The 23473-nt window shown below is 41.5% G+C and overlaps 1 long non-coding RNA gene across 1 annotated transcript in view; it reads left to right on the top strand.

The window, feature by feature from the left end:
* LOC129146243 (uncharacterized) overlaps window positions 1-23473 on the top strand; it is a 211531-nt gene that overhangs the window by 7522 nt on the left and 180536 nt on the right. Inside the window, exon 2 of the long non-coding RNA XR_008552783.1 lies at window positions 569-629. This is a non-coding gene — a long non-coding RNA (uncharacterized LOC129146243). The remainder of the gene's footprint in view (window positions 1-568; window positions 630-23473) is intronic.

Raw genomic sequence — 23473 nt, 5'->3', positions numbered from 1 at the left:
AACAGAACAGGCAGACTGACTGAAATACACTGTTGAGGGGAGCAGTGGGCGAGACAGGAGAGGTCTACTGTGCCATGTGGGTAGCTCCCCTGCCCACCTAGGATCAAACTCTGCAGCAGAGGCTGCATATAGCTTCACAGTGCTGTGCTTAAACCCTGTACCACCAGGGAGGCCCCCTATCCTGTGCTTTTTGTATCTCATATTTGTATCTCAACTTCTGGCGGGGGGGGGAGATTTTCTTTTTCTGTGATCACTCCTTTATCCATGTAGTTCTAGAATCATCAACTTGTGTCCCAGCTCAATACTGTGATCATTTTCTCATGTAGACTCCTAGATATGACACATGAGCTCTGAAGCTCTGTTAAAGCTTACTGATAAATGAATGACACAGAGCATCTATCTATTATATGTGAGCTTCTTTTCTTGCCTACTCTTGTAACAGGGGTTTATAAAGCAATGCTTTGCTCTGTGTTTGTGTTGGATATTTTCAGCTATATGGGAATTAAACACCAAGGCAAGAATATGGTGATGGATTAAATCCTAAAACGGTGTCCATTTCTTTCCTCAGCCTTACCATCAGTGGAGCCCCAATCATTTTAAGACACAGAAGGGCACACCAGTTTGTCCCGGTAAGTACAGGTGTTCGTTTGTCTGATGTCTGTATTTGTAACAAACATTTATGCCTTGTAGAGAAAAATAGCAAATAGTACACCCTTAATTTATCTGCCACCCCCACAATTAAAACATTATTGCAGCAAGACAAGACAGGCGAGTTGCTGACAAAGAGAACTGGAAAAATGAGCGGGGTTGGGAGAAACAAAATTTGAAAATTCAAATATTTTGGTGTCTATCTTACAAATGTGGGTGTTATGCGTATTTCTATCTGAAAAAGATGATGAACTTTGATTTTGTCCTTTCATTTTCTCTACCTAAATGGGAAGAGTTTTTAGTAAATATTTAAGTTCTCTTGCTTTGAGAGACAAGAAACTCAACAATCCCAGAGTTTACCAGTGACCTCTAGGGACCTCCCAATGACCCAGCAAGACCTCTCACTACATCAGTTCTGCGCCCATGTCCCTGGTTAACAAGGTTTCATTAAGACGGGAAAAAAAATTGCCTTTGCTTCCAAACACAAGTTGAGCTCTGATAGGGTCTCAGCAGCGAACATACTTCCCTGCTTTATCTTTTTGCTCCCCTGGTATGTAATCTTGTCTTTTGAAATAGTTGCAATCAGAACACATTACCTAAAGAGTGGGAAATGAAAAGATTTCACAGTCAGTGTGGGTATTTTTTAGTTTTCTTTAACAATTGATACCTTTCCTTAGTAATTGAAAATGATGAAAGAAATCTGTATGTACTTGGCAATGCTTTTCTAAGTGCCTGAGCTGGAGAGAGCTCTTAGGTGACAGAGGTGGTCTCCACCAGCCCTGGGGGGCTCTGGAAAACCAGTCTTGCTCTCTCCCTTGTTAGGGATCATATGGAGTTCTTGGCACAGTTGCTGCTGTGGTTGGGAGCGAGTCTGAGCCTGGGCTGGGGCGGGGTGGAGGGAGGGCTTTGTGGCTGGTGTTCAGTTCACATTTCAGGTGCAGAGTTCAGTGTGGCTGATGCATCCCTTGCAGTCTAGGGCAGAGGATAAACAATGATGCCACTCAGAATCTTGTTGGAGCTGAAGTCCACTAGGATGTGGAAGGAGCTCAGGCTGCCTCTGAGACACAGTGGGTGCTTTGCACTGGCTGGTCCCTTTAACACAAACTCCTCTTGTGTGTATTGGGAAAATGTTTGCTTCCTGAGGTTCAGGGTGAATAGGAATGTGTTGCGTTGTCTCTGAACCTCAGAGTGAAGAGATTGCAGTATTAAGGTGGGGGTTTATGACATCTTTGGGGGATGCTCTGAGGGGGACACCTGCCACTTGAGGAATTGTATAATTGATGACTTAAAATGTGGGGAAATAGGACCAGCTCATGACATGGGAGCTTGCCTTCTGGGCAAACCACTGCCTGGGCATCACTCAGGTCTCAAGACTCAAGAAGAGGCCTCCCCTGGTGGCGCAGCGGTTGAGCGCTGGTCTGCGAAGCTGCCTGTAGCCTCTCCAGTGCTGGTTCGATCCCCGGCCACTGGAGAGGGTCCCACATGGCGCGCAGACCTCTCCTGCCATGCCCACTTCTCCTCTCAGCAGTGTATTTCGTCACTCTGCCTGCTCTGCTCCCCGCTCTGTCTCTGGTGAATCCTCTCATCCTCCCGCGCTTCTGACTATACCCAGTGCTTATGTAAAAAAAAAAATAAATAAATCTTAAAAAAAAAAAATAAAACTCAAGAAGAATTCTGAATCTAGGTAGGTGTCAAGGGAAGGTCAACAGAAACAGAGGGCCATGTCACTGATGGAAAGCCAGGTAGCCAGCAGGTGATATCTAGCACCTTGAACATGAATTGCATGAATAAATGAGCAGAGATTGAAAGGACCCTCTTTGAGTCTAGGACCTTCTGAACTTCAAGTCATCAATGACTAAGGTGCTTGTGGGATGGGCCATGTATGCAAAGTCCAGGGAAACGTCAAGGGCTGGTAAAGGCCCCCTCCCCTTGCATGCAGTGATAGGGATTTAAGTAAGAGATTTTGGACACTGAGTCAAGAAAGTGGAACCTAAATCAGAACTTTCTGATAGATCAAGACAAGAATATCTTAAGCAAAGTGATATAACAGCTCCCAATCCGGGCAGAGGTATTTATCAAAAGAAGTTAGAGGCTGGGAGAGTGTAGGTACAAGCACAACCCTTAGTCTTTCGGAGACTGAGAGACCCACACCTGCCAGGAAGCTCAGTTATTGGGAGGCACGGCACAGAGTCATAGCGGGGCCAGTTTTAACAAAGTCACCAAACCAAGCTCAAGATAAGGCCCAGTGACTTCTTTTCTCCCTTAGAACAATGTAGAAAATCTATTTGTTCCCTGAGTTACTTTAATGCTGTGTGATTGAAATAGTCATCTTCCTTTTGACAAGCCAAATCTTTAATGTGCTTCACTGAAAGTTATTGAAAAACCAGGGTTCAGAGTAGTTTCTAAAATATAAGGCAAAGTTTAAAAATGATCAGACTCCTTGAACATTAAAAACAAGCAGCATTAACAACTGAAGTTCAAACACATCATCATAAAAAAGAAGTACAATTGTAAATTTCAACAGCTGCAACTCAATTACATTTTGCATGGATTTGTAAAGCAGCCTGTACAGAAGGAGATTATGTCGTGGGCATGTCTGTGTGAGTCTCTAAGCACATCGATTTCTCAAATTGATCTTGCATATATTCCCGTCCATCATCGCAAGATGCTTCCTTGAGTAGGCCACTGAGAAATTCTCTTCTCTGTGGAACAGAGAGAAACATAACAAACCAATAATAAACTCATTGTCTGACTGCATAACTGAGAAAACCAGGGGAGAGGCTAGAGGTGACCCAGAGACCCCCCCCCTCCTCAGGACTCTAGCTCTTGACCCCAGAGCACAGCTTTTGAGCAGTGCAGGAGGCAGCAGGGAGTGGGTATTTTAGTGGGTATTTTAGTACCCACCACCAGTGGTCTCACTGGGGCTCAGGCTGCTGGCACAGGCCAGTTGTGATGGTGATGGCAGTGGTTCCCCTAGCACATCACCCCAGAGTATGTTGCCCCTGGGGCCCCTCCGGGCCGGCTCCAACACTGAGGCTCCCTCCAGCTGTAGGAAATAGAGAGGCCCTTGGACTTGATGCCTGGATTATAGAGTGGACTGATCAGGTGTGAGCTATGAACTGATTGGGAAATGGCCCAATCAGCCATAGGATTGAAACTGTTCCAATCAGACTGGCAGCTGGGGTCCTGGAGAGAGGAGATAAGGCGGAGAGAAGCCAGCTTGGGGCTCTGGCTCTGGCACTTGGGCTCTGGGTTTCTGGACTCCTGCGCTCTGGCACCCTCTGAGACTTGCTAGGACATAAATCAGACTTACTTGGTCTCACTTGGGATGATCTGGACTGAACATTTGCTCAGGCTGAATGTTCTCAGACTCATCCAGCAGCCACCTCTGAAGGAAGAAGAGAAGCTGAAAATCTTCGCAGAGAAGCTGAAGCACTTTGCAGAGGCTGGGGCTGCTGCCTGCCGCAGACAGGCCTCGGGCCTGGTGTCTTAAAAGAGTTGTTTGTTGTTGGTGTGGGCCATCAACTCACAAAGAGCTGTGATGCTAGTGACCGGTAGTGACCAGCACTACTGCCCAGCACTGTTGAGGAGTGACGGCTCTCTGCGTCAGGGTAACCTCTGAGAGCTCTTCATCTTCTACCACCTCCTCTTGGTACTGCAGCCTCCATGGCTGTTTGGTCCAGTATCTGGTGCTATCCATCCCGACCTTCAGACTGTTGCTACGGGTGCTGCAGCATTATCTCAGCAGCTCTGCCTGTGAGCCCCTCCAGCTGCGGTGAGTTGGACCCTGGCATGCTTATCAGCAGGCCATATACTCCAAATCCTTGTTGAGGGGACAGTGACATCTTGGATGAATAATCTTTTGTTTAGGACTTTTGGGCCCTGTGGACACTATCTGGGGTGAGATAGCCAGCCCCTGTGGCCTTAAGAACTCCTGTTTTCCCTGTTTGTTAAGTAAACCCCATTGTTGTTGTTCCCTGAGCCTGAGTTGTCTTATGATTGTGTGTGTGGGTGAAGAACCCACAGACAGTGGCCTGTCCTTAGAGATTATAGCCCTCCCTACAGCCCTGTTTCAGAAGGATGGGAGAGGGGATGGGAAGGGCCCAATGGAATTTGGTGGAGGTTGTTGGGGCCACAGTGGTGGGCAGGGTGTGGAGGTACACATCTGCAAATGTTTGAGCCTATAAACCCCAGAGTGCTTGTGGCCATGTAACTATAAACACTGTTAGGTGCTATGAGAGAAGCTCAGGGGGCTGTGAGGGTGTGTAAGGAGTCATCCCCTCCTAGCTTGGGGTCAGGAGAGGCATCAATGAGGACATGATATTTGAACTCCTCTCTGAAGGTGGCAGAATGCCAGGCTGAGGGAAATGAAAGTGAGAAGCCCCTGATTTCAGGGAGAAACATGGCACTTTGGAAGTACTGAGGGGGCTGGGTGGCTGGAGTGTAAAGAGCAGAGGGAGAGCCTTGAACAGTGAAGTTGAGAGTGAGCTCACTCTGAATCCTACAGGGCCATGAGTGCCGTGGAAAGAATTTGGTCTTTATCTTAAGAGCAATTGGAAAGTCTCTTAAGAGTTGTAAAGCAGGCCTCCCTGGTGGCGCAGCGGTTGAGCGCAGGGCTGCAAAGCTGTCCGCAGCCTCTGCAGCGCCGGTTCGATCCCTGGCCACTGGAGGAGGGTCCCACATACTGCGCAGACCTCTCCTGCCACCTGCTGCTCCCCTCAGCAGTGTATTTCAGTCGGTCTGCCTGTTCTGCTCCCGGCTCTGGCTCTGGTGAATTCTCTCACCCTCCCGTGCTTCTGACTGTACCCAGTGCTTGTATAAATAAATAAATAAATCATTTAAAAAAAAAAAAAGAGTTGTAAAGCAGGGGAATAACATTCCCTTATACTTGGAAGGAATCACTTTGGAGTCTGGAAAGTGGGTTAGAACAGGGCAGGAGTGCCTGTAGCACCTGAAGAGGGGGTAGGGATTAGACTATTAGGAGTCAGCCTCCCAGCCATCAGTTGGGAATGTGGAAGTGACTAGAATAATATCCATCTTCTTTATAATCACAAGTTGTAAGGAGTCATATGTGTAAACAGATACTAATGACACAAGGTGATGAGCTTCATGTGAAAGGTGACTAAAACACTTCTTGTGAAGTGAGCACCATAGATAAAGCATTTGATTTTGACCTGGAAAATGACAAGATGTGTGAGGAGGCAGCAGTTGATTGAGGGTCTCAAGCACTCACTCTTCATATTTGATAGACCAAGACATGTTAACTCAATTTTATTCAATAATTGCATCATGAGAAAAAATTCTTTCAGGATCACCTCCATGGATTTTGAGACCCATCACATTATATTTACCTTATAATTGAAGAGTAACTACTTGTACACTCCACAGTCAGAGATGGGAACAAATGTGAAGCCCCATCACCCAAGAAGCCAGGGGGTGCCTGGATAGAACACTAGAAGTAAGTGGGATGAAGCTCTGGTCCTTGATTATCTACATTATACAACTCCCTTGACTTTAATTAGAGGCATACGAATTGATATTTTTCTGCTACATAGCAGGAAGAAAAAAGGCCAGGGTGGGCCATTTGAAGATTTTTTTCTTACTTTTACATCATTAGTATTTTTCTTCTCCCAAACACCAAGAACAAACAAAACCAAAAGCCCGATAACTTGAATTGAGAAAGCTATTCTCTGAGTTAATTCATTGTAGAATTATTTGTAGCTACTAGAAGACTATGACAATTGCCTTTCAGAAATCTGTTGATAAGTAAACTTATTTCATTTTTCCCCCTAATGAAATTACTGACTGGTGACTTTATCAGGTGGGAGATTTTTACCTGTTAGATTCTAGGGCTGAGTAGCAAAGTACTATAAATGGATGGTTTGGCATTTATTATTTGTAACGTTCTGGGTGCTAAAATCCTGAGATCAAGGTGAATTTCTTCAGAGAACCATGAGGGAGAATGTCTTTCATGATTCTCCACCTGTTTCTAGTGGTTTGTAGGAAATTGTTGGCTTTTTCTTGGCTTATGGGTATTCTCTACGTGTGTAGGTGTCCAAAGTCCTCTTCTTATAAGGACACTATGTTCAATTAGGGGCACACTGACTGCATTATTCCTTCATTTTATCTATTTACATCTACAACAACCTTATTTCCAAGGAAGGCCATGTTTTGAAATTACTGGGGTTAGGGCATTTTGAAAATATTTTTATGAAATATGAAATTATGAATTTTGTGAGGATACAATTCATCCTCTGACACTATCCAGTTCCTGGTGCCAGGGAAAGGGGAGGAAAGCTGAAAACCAAGTAAGTGACATTTACATTCTTTTTTTTTTTTTTAATAGAGGCATGTTTTATTTGTTTGTTTGTTTGTTTGTTTGTTTGTTTATACAAGCACTGGGTACAGTCAGAAGCGCGGGAAGGTGAGAGAATTCACCAGAGCCAGAGCGGGGAGCAGAGCAGGCAGAAGGACGGAGGTACACTGCTGAGGGGAGCAGCGGGCGGCAGGAGAGGTCTGCGCGCCATGTGGGACCCTCCTCCGGTGGCCGGGGAGCCGCCGGGGATCGAACCGGCGCCGCAGAGGCTGCGGGCAGCCTCGCAACCCAACGCTCAGCCGCTGCGTCACCGGGGAGGCCCACATTTACATTCTTAATACTCTATGTCCAAACCCATTTTGGTTTTCCTAGGGGGTCTATTTTCCCTAGAAAGGTGGAAGAAGATACTTAAAATTTCTCTTCCTCATTCTTAGTTTCTGCTTTCATCGAAGGAAAATAAAATATCTACCCTACATCTTGCTTAGGAGGTGTACATGAACATGGGAGGAAATGAAAGTCATACTTTTTATTTGAAAATAAAGTATTTTAAAAAATACTTTGAAAAATCTCATGCATTGTGTCTCTAAATGCAGGTAGAGTTGCTTTTTGTCACTACTTTTATAGGGGTCAATAGTTCCCCAATTGACTGATTAGGATTATTGCCTTGACAACTTCATATTTATGGAGATCCCTGGACCCAGCCACAGAGATCCTACAGTAGGGCCTAGGAAATACGTATTTATTAAGTGTTCTCTAGATAATTCTGGTTATTAGTCAAATTTGTGATTATTGAGCTGAGAAAATTTCTCTGTTGAGAATGGCCACTGTCGACAATGTATATTTAACTTTATTGTTTACATGGAAGGGAAAATATTGATTGATGGTTTCAATAATGGCACTATCAATCGATTTTAGGAAAGTGACTTATGTTTAGTGGAAAATTTGTAGGTTGGGTATTTCTGGATTTCAGTCATGATTCTATAAATATCTTATGATGCATATATATTGATTTAGTAAATGTAAATTGTGACAGGTAAATTCTCTAAGCTTCAATTTCTTTATCTGTAAAATGAGAATAATCATGCCTACCCTTACAGGACTCATGAGGGAATTAAATTGGGGTACTTTATGAAAAATCACTTTGACCTGGGATTAAACAAGTCTTCATTGAAAGATAATTTATTTCCTATTCTTTTATTATTTTGAGTCACTAAGTTTTTGGAAGTAGGAAATCATTTTATTATCAAAAACTTTATAAACTTTCCCCCCTCCCCCCTGTTGCTCTGCCTTTAATCCTTTTTGATTAATATTTCTTATTCAGAGGTTTAAATGTGGAATTGTGATTGCTGGATGTTTTCATAGTACACCAAGTCCTAACAGTGTTATATTAATTTTGTGCAAGAATGAGATTGTTGGCAGTAAATCCTAAATTCTAGGCAAGTGGGTGAGCTAAGAAAAATCCAATGCCATGAATGATCCATTAACTTCTGAGAAGCTTGGGTACATGCTGCAGGGCAGGACAGGGCTGAAGGCACTGGTTAATAACATGGTTAAGTATTAAACGGTGAGTAGCATGAAAAGAGGTCTCCATAGCATTCCTCTGGAATGTTCTAAGTAAGCATCTGGCTTTTAATGAGTCATCTTTACTAGTGAATAGTTGGTCTTTCTACAATAGAATCTTTATGTTATTGGTGTTCCAACATTGTCACCAGTGTACTGAGAGTTCTCAAAGTGGACAACAGGAAAGAGATGCAAAGTCTGTTTGCAATTGGTTAGTCTTACGTGTAGAGTAGCAACCTTTTAATTTGCTAAACCCAGTCTCTTTTCCAAAGAGTTCAGATATACCTTGAAGTACCCAGTCTGCCATCCTAGGAAAATCCATTTGATTTTATTTCTTTCTATGTACACTAACAGCAGATGTAATGACCTATTTCTGTTTCAAAACATCTTTTAGGAGATTTCTCTGCTTCTTAAGTTATTCTGTGTTCTTACTTAAGACTACACAAGGCAAGCAGGAAACCTACCCAGAATGTGGACTGGCAAACTATTTCATTATTTTTGCAAAATTAATTATAATTTAGATTGAACTTTATAGATCATAGACCTTTTCCTTTTCAATGGGTGAGTCTAGGCTACATTTCCACAATAATGTGCTATTCCACAATAATGGATGTGGCAGCACTATGTTGATGGATATATAAAGTATCATCAGGTTTTTATCTACTATGGACAGCCAGTGAAGACAACAGCAAAGGAAGAACTTTTGTAAAGAAAATCAAACTGACAACACAAAGAGGCCTGTGCTTTCAGTTGGACAAACCTTGTAAGAAGACTCTGAACTGAAGCAATTCTTTCTTCTCTAAATCCACAGAGGCAAGATAAATAACTCCTCTACATACACCACCAGCCGGTTATGAGAATCCAGAGTCTAGAGAAGGATTGTACTATTACTAAGTGCTCAAGTTTGGATAGTGGAGTTGTCATACCAGAGGAAAGGAACCATCAGTGAGACTCAAGTCCTGAAATGAAATAGATCAACATATGACATCTATACATTTCTGTTATATCTGCCCAAGAATATTATATGTTATAATGCCCCAGAATATCTGGGGCATTACTGAGACAGCAAGCTGATCACTGAAGACTCTGACCCTGTGAAAGCAAAGGTGGGGGTCTTTGGTTAGTCGGGTGGCTTGACATTTGTCTTTAGGTGGAAAGAAATCAAGATCAGTGCCTTTCAGAGTCTGCAAAGAAGAGAAAGCGAAGGAGTCTGAGCCCATCAGAGTCACAAAATAAATGTTCAGCTGAACCTGGCCAGGAGCCAGAAGAGTGATAGCAGAGAGTTTTCTAGGGTCCAGCTCAGACATAAAAAAATGGGGATGCCAGGACCCTTGCAGCTCACCCATATCTCACATAGATTGGATCCAGAAGGAAATTGCATTCATGAACAAATCCTAGAGTTTTGCTTTCATATACTCACTAGTTAATGAAAGTCAGGGCTTAACTTTCTTGATTTCAGAAAAACAGAATTACAGATTAAACAATACCATGATTATTCTAGCACTTGAAATGTACAAATACTGGGGATGCTGTAAATGTACTCCTCGCAATGCAAATTGGTGCCATGGGTGCTTTTTGCTCAGCTGTCTGCTATAAAATGCTTGTGAAATTACACTCTGACTGTGTGTGGGGAGGTTTTCCATAACTTCCTGCTTTATGTGTGGAAATAATAACTCTTTGGTTAAGCATTTTCTGGAAAATCATCTTATTACTCTCAGATGAAATATGTTTTCTACTACAATAGCGCATTGCTTCACTCTTGAACAGTTTCATTCATTCAAATGCTCATTCGTTTATTCAGTGATTCACTCAACATTTAATCTGGGCATTCACTAGCGTATATATGTAGATTATATTTGCACTGGTTATTTCCCCGTCACTGTGCATTTAATACTATTCAGATAGGCACAGGATGTAAATATGGGAGCAAGTTATAGAGGAAGGCTGTTTTTCTTAGAATGAAGGATTCTAGAGAAGTAACAATGTAAATTATTCCTATAAAAAATCACAGCATAAAAGGCTACCTTTCACCAACATGATTTGAAGAGGTATATTGTAGGTCATGAGGACTCATGCTTCAGGCTGGACAATTCATCTTTTCACAAAGAAATCTTAGGAGAGCTGTCTGATTTCTAGACTTCACATCTCCAGGGAGAGGATCCATTCAGTTTTATAATTAGTTTGTAAAAGTCTCTCATCCATGCACAGCTTTTCTAGAACATAACCTCAAAATACTTTCCATGCCCCTTGTGCACTAATAAACTAAAAAATAAAGCAAGTCAAAACTCGAAAATACTGTTAAGGAAAAAATGAAGACTTGCTTAAATTTTACTTTTTATTTTAAAGGTGGACAGGAGCATCCTTTACTGACTGAGAACAGACCTTGTCTCTTGGTGTAACTGTAGTCCATGTTTATTGTGATTCACAATGTGCTAACTGCTTCACACATACTAGTTGACTGAATCCTCATAGCTCTAAGAAGTTAGCACTGTTCCTCTGCCTCCCCTATTTTACACATGATAACCTAGAGACACAAATTCCAGGTAAAGTGGCCAAGGCCTGAATCCCACAAAGTACAATTTGGGGAAATGAACTTGGACAGCCTGGCTCCATGGTTGACACTCTTGGCCCCTACGCTAAGGTAATAGAAGCAAAATGGCTCCTTGTTATGTGCTAGCTCCCTTCCTATTTTCATGACTTCATTTATTTTCAGACATTCTGCCTTGTTGAATATGAGAATCAAGTTAAAATATAAGAACTAGAGGGGCATACAGAGTTTTTTTACTCATTGGCCCAGGGTTCTAGTGTGTGAGTGTGTTACAGGGGAAAGCAAAAAACAGGAAACAATATTTATGCCAGATGCCAGTTCCAGAATATGGTAGTATAAAAGTAGGCTCTGAATTTAATAAATAACAGTTCTGGGCCTCCCTGGTGGTGCAGGTGGTTGAGTGCAGCACTGCAAAGCTATCCGCAGCCTCTGCAGTGCCAGTTCGATCCCAGCCAGCCTTGGAGATTCCCACATGGCATGACAGACCTTTCCTGTCTTGCCTGCTGCTCCCCTCAGCAGTGTATTTTAGTCACTCTGCCTGTTCTGTTCCCCGCTCTGTCTCTGGTGAATCCCCTCACCCTCCCACACATCTGGCCTATACCCCAGTTCTTGTATAAATAAATCAATCTTGAAAAATAACAGTTCTGGTTCTTTGCTCATTAACTTATGTAGAGGCAGGAAGGGCCACTGAGCAGGTTATCTATGATCTGTAGACGGGTGAAGGAGAGTCCTGGAGCCCTCAGTGGCTTTCTCAGGCTTTTACTGAGCTTTACATGTAGTGTGGCAAAAAGGTACATGGCAGGCAAGGGTACTGGGGTGCCAGGAGGCTGGAAGGCCTCCAAGCCCCTGGCAAGTCTTCATTCTGGGTTCTCTGGCCTTCTTTTGTATCCTCTCTCCTGCCTCTTTCCTGCTCTTGATTCTCTCTTGCTTCTGCTGCTTTTGGTGACTATCTCTTAATACTCCTTCCATGGCCCACAGAAGTAAACAAGACAGTTAGCAACAATGTAACAACTGCAGGTGCCCCCATCAGGCAGGGCAATCCTAATGGTGGGAGGGCAGAAAAGCCTGGAAAACCATTTACCCTACAACTTATTTCTGACTTACCTCAAAGCTTACCCTAGTAGTGGTGGTGGTGAGGGAAAGGTAAAGAGAGAGACAGAATTGATCGGAGGAAGACTTTGCATCAGATACTTTAACAACAGAAAGCACTGGAAGGACTTGGTGAAGTGGCAGAATTAATGGAATGCCTTTTTTTCAGACTTAGGGGAGCTGCACTGATCTTTCATGAGACTTTCGATAATTGTTTCTGTAGGAAAAGAAATGTCTTTGGGGAGCAATAGGGCAGGGGATGTTTTTGGTATTTGCAAGGGGAGTGAGCAGGCATTTGGGGTTTATTTGGAGCCAGGCTCACTTGCATCAGCACCCTGCTAGTGGTCAAATGCCACAGCAGCAACAAATGCCCCAAGAAAGGGCTTGTTCTCTTCCCACCCTTGTTTTGATCCTACTCTCTTCTCTCCCGCTGCAGAAAGTCTCTGGTTTATAGTTGCCTATTGATTTTGATTTTTACTTTATTATAATTACTTTTTTGCCCCTGATCCCTTGTTGGGATCCTCTACATTCCTCCTATACGTGAAACCATCCACTATTTTTCTTTTTCTTTCTGGCTTATCTCATTGAGCATGATACCTTCCAACTCCATCCATGTTGCTGTGAATGGCATGAGTTTATCTTTCTTGATTGCTGAGTGATATTCCATTGGGTATATATACCCCATCTTTTTGATCCAGTCATCTAATTTTGTGATAGTACATGGGTGAACTAGTGTTGGGAATTTCTTGGGGACTGTAAGGAGATGAGAAAGCATACATTGTACAAAAATGAAGAATGATGTAAAAAATATATAAAATAAAAATTTAAAAAGAAAAAAAGAGAAAAGGATTCTATTGAACTTTGCTGGGCAAGGAAGGGAAGAGAGCTGATGAAGAAACATGCCTTACTAAAATGAGGCATTCTCATGGCTTCCAGAAATATCCATGCAGGTATGTGAGCCTGGCACACATTATATACACACAACATGAATTCCCTAGGAACCCAGGCTGTACTTTCCAAGGTTTTCTCAGTTCTGAGAGAAAATGAAATATCAGATATATTACTTCTGTTTTCTTCAAATCAAGCAGACTTGAGATAGAAACTTCTATACATGCCTGTGTCCTGGCCATGCTATCGACACCTCGCCTTCATTCATGGAGAAAGGAAATTTTTATGGCCTGGAAAGACTTTAATGTGAACTATTGGCTTCAGATCAGGCAAACAGGCTTCCAAACAAACCTAATATCATTGAGTAAACAAAAAAGAAGTCAAATGTTTGTTTTATTTCTTCATTAATGTCTACAATGTTTATCTTTTGCCATTCAGGCTTTAAATAAATATACTTAGTGATGGACATTTACATCAGTCACTTACTTTTCTCCTCAGAGTATTTTTGCCTTATGAACAGTACCAGAATGAAAACCAACTCTTTTACCAAGGTCATTTTTCTCTGATCATATCTTGACAGTCTCTGCTCAGTAACCCAGGTGCACCTCATTCTAAGAGAAACATTTTACAACATTTACAAAGCATGTAAAGCAAAGCATGACTTTGCATGACTTTGCTTTACAGGTGTTCATGAAGGTATGCTTCAAATAAATCTTTTTTGCTTTTGGAAAGCATTAGCATGTACTTTTTCACTACCAAGTTTACTTACCATGTAAGACTTGGACACTAGAATTTGTCCTAGGAGAGAGAATGTACAGAAACTCTGAGGTGATTTGAAGAATATCTTTATTGGGAACTTGCTGCTTAATGATAAAATAGTTATGGGTCTGCATTTCCCTCTTTTCCTTTTCGGCCAGATATTTTCCTTCTGACAGTTATTTCTCTGAGGACTTAGAACAGGTAAGGGCATGAGCTATAGCTAGAGGCCTGTGAAACACAAGGAACCCATGTCTTCGGCTTAGTGTCTCTGAGGACCAAGCCCACATCTACCACTGCCAGGATTTGGCATTTTGAGTAATTTTTTTAAGCCTCTCTAAGCATTTTTTTTTTTTAACCTCCCTAGAAAAGTAGAATCAGACATACATACTTCATAAGATTAAACTCCCTGCTTCCTTCCCAGCCCTCAGTTTTGTTTGAAAAATTCCTGCCCAACTTTCAGTCCCCAGCTGGATGTCAGCTCCTCCAGAAGCCTGCAGTTGTCTGGGTAGGTTCCTCCCATGGCCTTCAGTGCCTCTCTATTCTCTGGTCATAGCTGTCCTCTTGCTATAGCACATTGAATCTCTTGCTTTTAGACTGCAACTCTGTGAGGACAGAAAGCACATGTGTCTTACTTGTCTGGCCTGCATTACAGTGCCTGGCACATCGCCTGTTCTTGAATGGGAGTGAATTAATGCATGCAAGCTCTTCTTGAACACATTACAATTGTAGGTGGACTATTAATAAATAACTAATTGCTCCACAGGGGGATTTCAATTCTGTCCAAACTAGAACATCTTGATGTCTGTGTCTTCATAAGTGCTATTCTGTATAAAATTGTATCTTGTTTAACCAAAAAGGCTTGCTTTAGAGATTTCCTGAACGTTTTTAAGACTATTTGATGTGACTTTCTGAGAGTGAGCCTCATAGACAATAAGGTGACAAGACCCTGGGATAAGTAAGTGTCGATGTGGTGGGGAGAAGTCAGGGCACATGAGAAAGAAAAAGACCGTGTTAGATTTGGGGGGAAGATCAAACCAGAGAGTATGATTGTGGAAGAACTCAAGCTCTCAGACACAGAAGAGATTCAGCATGAGGGACACTGGTCTGGCACTTAGCACCATGTTTAGCAAAGAAAGACATCAAAAAAATAAAGTGAGAGATGATTGTTCATCACTGATGTATTTGTTTTTCTGTAATAAAAATGATGTTGGACATAAGATAGAGTTATATCAAAGGGGAAATAAAAATCCGCTATGCTTCCATGCAGCCTTAAGACCAAATGGGGGATGTCTTAGAATAATAATATACTACTATTTCCCATATTGCTTATCCCATAGCTGGTTCATTGTGACTTCACCTTGGGCCAGGCAATTGCTGTCACCCTGATGGCTAAGGGGGGATGTTTTTCTTTTTCTTTTTTTAAGATTTATTTATTATTTATGCAAGCACTGGGTACAGTCAGAAGCACAGGAGGGTGAGAGAATTCACCAGAGCCAGAGCGGGGAACAGAACAGGCAGACTAATGAAACACACTGCTAAGGGGAGCAGCAGGCATGGCAGGAGAGGTCTGTAGCGCCATGTGTGACCCTCGCCTGTGGCCGGGGATCAAACCGGCACTGTAGATGCTGCGGGCAGCTTCATAGCACAGCGCTCAAATGCTGCGCCACCAGGGGAGGCCTCTAAGGGGGTATGTTTTCAATTGTGGTGAATTTGGCTGGGCTGGGTGCAAATAGTGTAAGCACATTTAAGAACAAATTCAATTTCAGTGTCAATTCTCAGTTGTCTTGACCTTCTCAGTCTTCATGACTCACAATCACTGAGAGGTGAAAATTCAAGGGATTCCCAAATTATTTCCTACTATCCCCATAGGTTAGAGGGAAAATTCACTGAGGCATGTTGATTTACCTATAGAGGATGGAAAATGAAGGAGTTTCTCTGTAGCTTAAGTTAATAAATATAGTTCAAACCCTCTGCACTAAGATCTAGGCATTAAGCAAAGGCATATATTGAGGAGGAATTTAAGGTTCCAGAAACCTGGATGTAAGGGATTGAGGGCTTGAGTGGTAATATGTTCTCAGACAGGTAACATGGATGGTATATTCTTTCAGGGACTATGCCCTGTCACTCCTGGGCCTTAAATATAGAAATGCCATCAACAAAAACACATCACTTTTGTTTGCTCCAGTCTGGTTTCCTATATGCATGTTTCTATTTTTTATTTGTTCGTTTCACAAGTTTTATATGTGTATTCCATATATGCATTTGTGTATTCCAAGGACTGTGGCCTTCCAATTTAATATTCACTGCTGTTAGCTCCTAACTTCCCAGCCCCTAACTTAGCCCCAACTCCCCTGACTCAGTGTATCTTCCTACTTTTTTACTCTTTAAAATGTCACCTTCAGAGATTTGCTTCTTTGTACTTAAGGCATTCCATCTGATTCCCAATACAAATAGTTGCAGTGACTGGCTCCTGCAGTTTTTATCAGCTCATCACCATTGTAAATAGCTAGCTGGATAGAGCTGATCTGGGTACAGAGGGTGGGGATGAAGGAAGGAAAAGGTAATTTAAGAGCCTGGAATTCTTCATAGGAAAAATACAGGACAAAGGATGAAGAAGATGCTGTGATGAGCATAAGAACTCAAAGCTAGATGCAGCCCCTGAACTTGTCCAAAGAGCAGTGACAAGGGAACTGTGGGCCGACAGAAGAGTGACCCTTCTTCCATCCCCCTGCGGACTGTCCTTTAGATTAGGAGTGGTTAAATGAGCAGACCTTGTCTACCCAAGCGGACTGGTAGTTTTCTTAGGGTGAGAAAATGTTCTAATGCCTTTGGCAACCTGATCATTATAAAATACATTACTTAAAAGAGCAATGAAGAAGATTCTAACTTAAAAAGCTAGAAAAAGATTCAAAGGGGAAATTTATCCACATTGCCTATCAAAAGGTTAAGGCAGGAAACAGGAAAATAACATCTCTATCTAAATTATTATTCCTGTGATCTCTTAGCTCTCCAGCTTTTGGTATAAGGAGGTGGGTAATGAGAGAGAAGATTTAGGAGATGGGAGAAAAAGATCAGAGAGGACCTGACCTGTCTTTGGCATTTTCCAGAGTGGGTACAATCTCAGAGTGGAAATTCTCCCAGTATTGGATATAATTTGGTTGTGAGGTCAATTGTCTGTAAAGCCTCTTAGTTGCTCTAGGTCTTTGAGTCCTAGACAGTTTTCTTGTTTTTATCCCTTAGCATGATACACAGCTAAACTTTACACAGTGACTTGCTCATATTTCTTGTTTACCAGATAGTGGTAAACAGAAATTGTTTACTAAATCAAAGCATGTTTTTCTAATTAAAATAGTCAAACTAAAATATGTAAAATATAACGTGGACCAAATCGTTCTTTGTTTTTACCATTTGGATAAAGGGTGAAGCAGATATAACGAAGCTTGTTATTCTAGTCCCAACTTAAATTTTTAGTTACTCAGTCAACAAATAGTCATTGCACGTAGAGCTTACATTTTCATTTATTCAGTCAACAAACATTCATTGCCTGCCAGGTAAGTGCCTGGCACAGTGCAGGGCACTGTGGTGTGCAAACTAAACACTGTGCTCACCCTTTTGGCACATTTCTTCTGTTGGAGGAAACACATGTTAATTAAGTAACCCCACCAGACTGTGATTACAAACTGCAATATGTGTTATGAAAGGAAAATACTGTACTCTTACATGTTTCCCTGCAGAGTGTGTGAACCGGAAGGTTTGTGGGTATGCCAGGCCCTTGATTGAACAAGTTGGGCTCCATGGAGACCTACATCTAAAGGTTATTCCTGGGCCTCCCCGGTGGCGCAGCGGTTGAGCGCTGGGTTGCGAAGCTGCCCACGGCCTCTGCGGCGCCAGTTCGATCCCCGGCTTCTCCCCGGCCACCGGAGGAGGGTCCCACATGGCGTGCAGACCTCACCTGCCGCCCGCTGCTCCCCTCAGCAGTGTGCTTCGGTCCTTCTGCCTGCTCTGCTCCCCGCTCTGGCTCTGGTGAATTCTCTCACCCTCCCGCGCTTCTGACTGTACCCAGTGCATGTATAAAAAGAAAGAAAGAAAGAAAGGAAGGAAGGAAGGAAGGAAGGAAGGAAGGAAGGAAGGAAGGAAGGAAGGAAGGAAGGAAGGAAGGAAGGAAGGAAGGAAGGAAGGAAGGAAGGAAGGAAGGAAGGAAGGAAGGAAGGAAGGAAGGAAGGAAGGAAGGAAGGAAGGAAGGAAGGAAGGAAGGAAGGAAGGAAGGAAGGAAGGAAGGAAGGAAGGAAGGAAGGAAAGAAAAAAAGGTTATTCCTTATGCTAGATAGTCAGAAAGAAGAGAATGAGGATAACTCCATTGCAGAAGACTTGATTGGATAGTAAGGATTTTATTAGACTCATGGTAATACTCCTTTGCCCAATAAAGCTGCTGGTTATCCTCTTCTGGGGTCATTGAGCATTTAAGTTAAACTGATATGACTTTGGCTCCAAATCTATGAAGTTGAAGCATTGTTAAGGTCCATCCTTGGAGAAACTAACTTTTTAAAGTCATCACTGAATTTCAGATGATATTAAACTACTTTCCTTTCATTAGGAATAAACTTTAATGCATTAAATTGGGCACTAGTAGTAAAAATTTCAATTAAGAGAATAATTAGTAAAACAGTCAAAATGAAAGAATCTAATTAAAATAAAAGTGGCTATACATACATATTTTAACCATTCAGTGAGATTTCAAAAATGTCTTCAATACATTTCAGGAAAGTAGACTTCCAATTTTTGGGTGAAAATGATAAATTTTCAATACATATAAATGATGATAATGTTTAAATTTTAATATTATACAATAACTTGACATTGATGTGGACATCCAAAATTTTTTAAAAACTAAAATAGGTGTGAGAAGTTGATTTGAAGATTAAAATCTATTACTTCCTTTATGGTCATGTTCTTATAGAATTTTAGAACTTTAAAAGTATCATGTTTATAATTATAAGTGATTGTCTTTCCATTTTTATCTCCGTGCTGTAAAAATTTCACTTTCTCTTTCTCTTGATAACAGACCCACACTCTCCTTAATGTTTATCTTCCCTTTCTTATTTCACATAATCACCTTGATTTCAAATATTTGCTACTAAGGTAGTGAAGGATTTGTACCTGTTTTAGTGATATATTCCTTCTGGTTCTTCATAATACTGCCTCTGTGAGAGGCATTAATTAATTAATTTTTATTTTTTATTTTTAAAGATTTATTTATTTATGCATACAAGAGCTGGGATGCAGGGCAGAGATGCCAGGGGTAAGAGGATTCACCAGAGACAGAATGGGGAGCCCAACAGGCAGATCTACTGAAATACACTGCTGAGGGGCGCAGTGGGTGAGACAGGAGACGTCTGCTGCACCATGTGGGTCATCTCCCTGGCTGGGAATCAAACTCAAGCTGCAGTCGCTGCGGATAGCTTCATAGTGCTGAGACTTAACCCCTGTACCACCAGGGAGATCCCAAGAGGCATTAATTTAATGCTCAAATGAAGGCTCAAACCATAGCTATACATTTTCAAGTGAGTCCATTGGGTAATGTCTCATAGTTCTGTTTTAATAATGCCTTAGCATTCGTAGCTTTATGCCAGTCGGGCTGACATTTTAAATATGGATTGAGTCATTTACACTAATCCAGAGGGCCTGGATATTTTCAAGAAGCTACGAGGCGCTCTGATTACTAGTGCAGGCTTGATAATGCCTGCTATTTTTTGCATTATCCAACCTCCAGCATGTGTATAAGGAGAAAAATAATTTGCTTTGCAAAAGATGGAAGGTGAAGGTGGCTTATGGTCATGTGAGTGTTAGCAGGTCAGAGGACTTGGTCCTCACCTGGGATTCTGTTGCTTTAATCAGTAACCATGCCTAGGAATTCTGACTCTGTTGTATCTTCACAAAGTAGCAGATAACCAATCAAGAGCACACCCTTCTCTGCAAAGAACTTGAACAGTATTTGTCAGCAAACATGTCTTAGGCTTTTGTGTCTACCTCCTTCCACTTCTAACAGTGATCAAGCTCAGCTGTGAATACACATATATGTCCTAATCCCAAATACGAAATTGAATCAGAAGAATGAATTGATAGGGAATATGGACATTCACGTGTATTTAATGATTTCAATTGAGGTTTTTTCCTGTTACTGAAAGAAGTCATGAGAAACAGCTAAGAATATTGTTTTGCAACTTTCCCCCCACCCTTGACTAATATTATTGAGGATATCATCTGTCATAATTCTCAACATGCAGGTGAATCATTTCTTGTAGATTTTTCTCTCTGGGAAAATGTGTTTTTCTCCTGATCAACAAGGCACAATGTAACTGACAGTGTTCCCATTTTTACTTTGGGAGTAAGAAACAAAAACAATTTTGTGAACCAACCATTTTTACTATGTTGAATCTTTTGGCCCTTAAATTGGAACCGCATTTCCCCCTCTGATTCCTATGTAAACAGATTTATATTTCTTGGTGTTTATTTTAATTTTACTGTTATGATATTTATAATCCCTTTAAATCATCCCCAAATCTTGGCAATTGATGGAAGATTATCAGTTTATAAGAAAGCCAGAAGAGGCATTTCCAATCATTCTCATGCCGTGTTCCTACCCCACTTCTGACAAATGATCATGTTCTGTGTTTTTTCCCCCCCTGTGTGTTTTTGGATCAACATGTCAGGAGGAGGAGGCTGGAATGGAAAAGTCAGATTTCTTTGTTGTAGGCCTCTATTGACACATCCCACTGTTTAAAAGGGCAGCTCATTTCTCTCTGAGACACACTGTCAGGGTCATGCCGCCTTTTCTCAGAAATAAAGGGACTCAGGTTTGAAAGGGCAATTTATCTCTCACAGGGAAGCAAAAAAACTTATTTTGTAGTATGTATCTTAGAAGCTCTAAGATTATTTTATGTTCCTATTTATGTAGACAACCTAATTCAAAAGGTCTATTTTACCTGAAAGGATGATCAGGGTTATTTTCATAGTTTTATGCCTTCTATATGTCAAGTTCTAGATTGATTTACATCAGCAGAAAGTATACTGGTTTACTTAGCACATTCTCCCATGCCAAATTCCCAGGCGGGTCCCCACCCCCTGACCTGTGGAGGTCAGTACTTCCCTTCTCGATATTCTACCCGCCCCTCTCATCCACTTATATTTCCATCTGTGCTTCCTTATCCTCTGTCTCAGCTTCTCTGGAAGAGGTTAAATGGCTAGTGTATTAAAATCATCAACTAATTCCCTCTAAAATGCTAGTGTCAGTCTAATGATTTAACAAGTTACCATTTCTGGATAACATTAAATTCTAACTGGAATCATTCATATGTTATTCCATTGCAATGTTCTGTAAATTTAGTTTATATCTGCACCTCCTAGAGCGCTTGCTAAAATGAAGATCAGATTGCTGGACCCTGCCTCAAAATCATGTGACCCAGTGTTAAGCGGGGCCCAAGAATTTCATTTGCAACAAGTTCTCAAGTGATATAAAGTCTGTGGCGTGGGATCCACACTCTGAGAATAACTGTTCTCATGGCTCTGAATCCTGGCTGCACACCAGAATCTCCTTGGTAACTTTTAAAAAATTACCTGTGAGTCCCTAAGCCCCACCTCCAGAGATTGTAATTTAGTTGGTTTTCGATGGGACTTGGGTAAATATATTTTTAAAAGCTCCCTAGGTAATCATATCATGCAACAGGGTTGAGAATGAATGCCTTAATTTAGAACCAGTAATAAATGGGGCTTACAGACATTGGGACAGAGCCAGAATAGAGAAGCTTTCCTGTTTTCCCTTTCAGAGTATAGAGAGTAAACCATAGGTTTAGTTGGCATCCTAACGTCTTGGGACATGTAGGCTGATTAATAGATTTAAGTATTATTGGTGATGAAGCTGGAGATTAGGTAAATAGGGCGATCTGTTCCCATCTCACAAGATGATAATGGGAGGGCAGAGCTTCCTCTTCCCTACCTTAAGACATCCCAATAAGCCCCTGCTATACTAGAAGGTCAACACTAGGTATTCAGGTTTCTTTCTGATGTTGTCCAATGTGGTTGGCACCTCTTAGTGGCTTTTGAAACCCATGACTCAATCTGTGTAGGGCAGAGAGATTTCATCTACTATGGAGAATCTTGGCATCAAAGGAAGTTACCATTTTCACTTATAAGTCTGGTGTGTTTGTCAGGAAGAGGCCTTTTAAAAATAATTTAATCTCTTGTGTTTGCCTTCAAGTGATAGGAAAACATGAATATGAATTCAGTTTAATGATGAATCACCAGTTTAGCAGAGTCCCTGACTTGACTGACTCACTGGGTATATGACTCATGCCTTGTTGGATTTGTAGTGTTTGAAGATGGAGTGCTGTGACTCCTGGAGGGATTGTGTGTTCTTCTTAACTTTGGAAAACTATTGTTCACAATTTATAAAAAAGAAAATATAAACAGTTAATAATGAAACATCAGTATAGATACATACCTGTGCTTATGCCAAGATTCTGGTAGGGAGAAAGGCTGTAGCAAAGTAAAGTCAGTTATTTATCTTTTCTAGATCAATAATAGATACATTTTGCTTCTTGACAAATACAATTGATGTGCATGAGCAACATCCTCAGGATACATGTTTTCACTTGCTACTCAATAGTGTGACTGCCTTTGAATGACAGTTCATTTGTCCCTGGCTTTCAGAGTCCCAGTGATCAGTAGTAGAGATTCACAAAGCAACAGTGAACATTAAGAATGGAAACATTTTTCATTTCAAATTTATTAGATTTATTTCTTAAGTTTGACATAGATCATCGAGTTAACGTTAATTCTCAATGCTTAATGGGCATTTTACTATTTCTCTTCTCTCTTAGACATACACAAATTAATTTCATGTTTCCTGGGTTCTAAATTTAAGATGATACCAGTTCCAATTTCTTCCTTTCCTTCTGGTAGAGGTGAAACAAAGATTCAAACCCAGAACACTGGCTGCATCTATGGTGCTGCCGTTGGCTTTGTTCTTTAAACAATTGCTATCTTTCACCTTGATGATCACTTTCAACACATTCAAGAAGATATTGCTTCACAAACTAAATTGTATTGACTGTCAGACTGGATGTAGCAAATATCAAATGAGATTATTATACGAGACCATGGAAATCTCAGGATGCTTGTATTGAAATAAAATAAAATAATATTTTTTTTTTTTTTTTATAAAGAGGCATGTGTTTTTATTTATTTATTCGTTTGTTTTGTTTATACATGCACTGGGTACAGTCAGAGGTGCAGGAGGGTGAGAGAATTCACCAGAGCCAGAGCGGGGAGCAGAGCAGGTAGAAGGATCGAAGCACACTGCTGAGGGGAGCAGCGGGCGGCAGGAGAGGTCTGCGCACCATGTGGGACCCTCCTCTGGTGGCCGGGGAGCAGCCGGGGATCGAACCGGTGCCGCAGAGGCTGCGGGCAGCTTCGCAACCCAGCGCTCAACCACTGCGCCACCGGGGAGGCCCAAAATAAAATAATATTAACAGAAATATATTACCTAGTTTTTGAATGGATCAATGCATAAGTAATATGTATTTGCTTTGACTTCCTCCATTATTTATAGCTAGCTGACTCAGGGTCAGTCAGTCTATCTATCTATCTATCTATCTATCTATCTATCT

Source organism: Talpa occidentalis, unplaced genomic scaffold (genome assembly GCF_014898055.3).
Source record: "Talpa occidentalis isolate TD23 unplaced genomic scaffold, MPIMG_talOcc4v2.1 talOcc4.2, whole genome shotgun sequence".
In the NCBI taxonomy this organism is placed as follows: Eukaryota; Metazoa; Chordata; class Mammalia; order Eulipotyphla; family Talpidae; genus Talpa; species Talpa occidentalis.
The sequence above is the reverse complement of the archived record's forward strand: the minus strand, read 5'-3'. Positions and strand labels throughout refer to the sequence as shown.